This window comes from Pelophylax lessonae, assembly GCF_965119305.1.
Source record: "Pelophylax lessonae genome assembly, chromosome: 5".
In the NCBI taxonomy this organism is placed as follows: Eukaryota; Metazoa; Chordata; class Amphibia; order Anura; family Ranidae; genus Pelophylax; species Pelophylax lessonae.
In genome coordinates, this window is record NC_138772.1 from 34739338 (window position 1) to 34742990 (window position 3653).

Below are 3653 nucleotides of genomic sequence, written 5' to 3' on the forward strand. Positions count from 1 at the left end.
TGTACGTTTTGATATCTGCCGCTACAAGATGAAAAGTCTATCTCCGCCAGATGAGATTGTTCACGAATGTCGAGTGTTTCCCATTTTGCAACATCTTTTTTTTTTTTTTTTTGTGGAAGACTTCTGATGGGAAGTTTTTGTATCCAACATGAAAGTCATTTTTTTTTAACTTAATGCATTCCCTGCCCAAAGGTAAAAAATGTTTTGTCATTTGCTTTGCCCTTCCATCCGAGTCCGGTATTGATCCGGTGCTGTGCCCGTCTGCTGCTCTTATGTCCTCTCTCCCCGCTCTCACTGGATTTGCTGAGGCAGTAGACACCGCCCCCCCCATTCTAAATGTGTCCCACTACTTCCTGTTTGAGATACACCCCTTATCTGTAAACTCCACCCCTTCCTTTTAGGCTCCACTTCTTCCTATTAGAGCTCCACCTGCTCGGGGGGGGGGGGCCTGAGAGAGGGGGGTGAGGGGGGAGAGAGAGGGGTAGGAGGGAGAGAGGGGGCGAGATAGATGGTGGTGATAGAGAGTGGGTGAGAGAGAGAAAGAAGAGTGAGAGGGACGGTGAAAAGAGAGAGGAGGAGGTAAGAGAGAGAGGGGGAAAGAGGTCGGAGAGAGAGGGGGAGGTGAGGGGTGAGGAAGAGAGGGGGTGAGAGAGAGGGGGGTAAGAGAGAAAGGGGAGGGGAGAGGGAGTGGGGAAAGAGGTGGGGGGAGAGAGAGGGTGGTGATAGAGAGGGTGTAAGAGAGAGATAGAAGGGTGAGAGGGACGGTGGAAAGAGAGAGAGGGGGAAAGAGGTCGGAGAGAGAGGGGGGGTTAGGGGAGAGGAAAAGAGGGGGTGAGAGAGAGGGGGGTAAGAGAGAAAGGGGGGTGAGAAAGGGAGCAGGGAAACAGGAGGGGGAGAGAGAGGGGGGTTGAGATAGACGGTGATGATAGAGAGGGGGTAAGAGAGAGAGAGAAGGGTGAGAGGGACGGTGGAAAGAGAGAGGAGGGGATAAGAGAGAGAGGGGGAAAGAGAAAGGGGAGAGAGGGGGAGGTGAGGGGAGAGGAAGAGAGAGTGTGAGAGAGAGTGAGGGGGGGTGAGCAAGAGGGGGGGGGATAAGAGAGAGAGGGGGAAAGAGGTGGTGGAGGTGAGGGGAGAGGAAGAGAGAGGGTGAGAGAGAGAGGGGGTTGAGAGAGAAGGGGAAAGGGAGAGGGAGTGACGGAGAGGGGGGCTCCCCTATCCCCCCCATACTAAACTAGGAGATTCTTTCACCCCCCCCCCCCCCAAAAAAAAACTACACCAGACTCTCACCTTCCTGCAGCCCCCCCCCCCCCCGCTCTTTTTTACCAGCTGTGTGCAGTGAGGCTGCTAAGACATGATCACAGCCCTGGATTCCGACCTGCTCTGCCAAATGAGCTACTTCCAGGATCAGAGACTGCAGCCTCCTGCTTGTTTTTCTTTGTGGTCATCTGAGGCTGCCCCTGGTGTCACCCCCCCCCCCGCAGGTGTCATCCAGTGTGGTCTGCACCCCCATAGCGACGCCACTGCTCGTAATGTCCCATCTGCCTGGGGGTGGCGCAAAAATACCACCCAAGGGAAACGCCTTGTTTGCTGTGGGGTAGATACGCCCTGGCATCAGTGTCCACAATTACCAGAAAGTCCCCCATCACATCGCCTCTTATCCATCTTTGATCCAGGCTACACTGAGTCTCATGCTCACGGCAGCCTGGGGGAACCCAAATGCACCCCGGGGTGCCGCAGCACTCTGGCTAAAAATGTTTTAGCAGTACAAGGGTCACTTTTTAGTGACACTAAGTAACGTCCCCGGTGCTGATATGTTTACAAAACTTTTTGACTAAACTTAGCCTTTAACCACTTGCCGTCCGCCAGCAGTATATGTATACTGCGGCAGGTCGGCTCTGTCCTGCGAAACGACGTACCTGTACGTCACTTCGCGGAACCACGAGTAGGGGCGCGCGCGCACCCATTTGCCACAGGGGGGAGCCAATCAGCGGGTTCGGCGGCTGCTATTGCTGCCGGGCACCCACGATCGCTCCCCGTGGAAACAGAACAGCGGTCTGCCATTCTAAACACGGCAGACCGCTGTTCTGTCAGTAATGAACACAAGGATCCTTTGTTCCTCTTATTTAGGAACACAGGTCTCTGTGTTCATGCAGCAAGCCCACCCCCCCTCCCCACAGTTAGAAAGCACCCCTTAGAGACACATTTAACCCTTTGATCGCCCCTGGTGTTAACCCCTTCCCTGCCAGTGTCATTATTACAGTAACAGTGCATATTTTTAGCACTGATTACTGTAGTAATGTCACTGGTCCCCCAAAAAGTGTCAAAAATCTCAGTTAGGGGTCCGATCTGTCCGCCGCAATGTTGCAGTCCCACTAAAAATCGCAGATCGCATTACTAAAAAAAAAATAAAGAAAAATTATATAAATATTTCCCCTACTTTGTAAACGCAATAACTTTTGCGCATACCAATCAATATAGACTTATTGGGATTTTTTTTTTTACCAAAAATATGTAGCAGAATATAAATTGGCCTTAAAATGATGAAAAAATTTGATTTTTAATTTTTTTTTTATCGGGAATGTTATAAAGCAGAAAGTAAAAAAAAAAAAATATATATATATATATATATATATATATATTTATATATATATATATATATTTTTTTTTTTTTTTTTTCAGAATTATCGCTCTTTTTTTGTTTATAGTGCAAAAAATAAAAATCGCACAGGTGATCAAATACCACCAAAAGAAAGCTCTATTTATGGGGGAAAAAAAGGACATCAATTCTATTAGGGTACAGCGTCGCATAACCGCGCAATTGTTAGTTAAATGAATGCATAAAATGGCCTGGTCATTAGGTGAGAAAACCTTCTGTGGCTAAAGTGGCTAAAGAGGATTAAATACAAGGTTTGATTTGGGTATCAAATTAAAAGAAAGAAAGAAGCTAAGATACATTAAAAAAAAACAAAAAAAAAAACCTTTTGTTTATGACGTGATTTTGTTTGTTGTGGTCTTTTTTTCTTTTATTTACTTCAATTTTCAAAATTAAAAGTCAGTATTTTAGGAGCTGACATTTCGGAAGCCAATATTGTCTCTAAATCCTGGATTATTAAACTTTGCAAAGCGAATCTCTCACAATTTTGCAAAGTGGTTTATCTGGCCCTGCTCGCCTTCCTTTCATTAAATTTTGTGCCGTGACTTTTTTTTTTTTTGCAGCGCTCCATAGCCAGCGCTGACCTTGCATTCACAAGCAGCCGGCAAATTTTAAAATAGATCCTGCAATGTGAGAACAGCACATTAGTGTGGAAGAGATGTGTCACTGTTCATTAAAATAAAAACATGGGCAGCTTGGGATTATCATGTAATGTCATGTGGTAGATGCCCCTGGCACTGCCGGGTAAATATAGCCCTTCGACACCAGCCTGGAACTCACATGTATAGAACTCCCCACCCTTCCCTTTTTTTGGACCCAGATCGCTCTGTCCCTTTAGGGCTAATGTACAGGTCTGTATAAATACATTTCAAGTAGACTGATAAGTAAAGCAAAAAAATGTACTGTCATCCAAATCCAAATGGCTGCTTCGAGCAAAAGACTAAAAATGTGAAATAAATACTGTATATACAGTATCTCACAAAAGTGAGTACACCCCTCA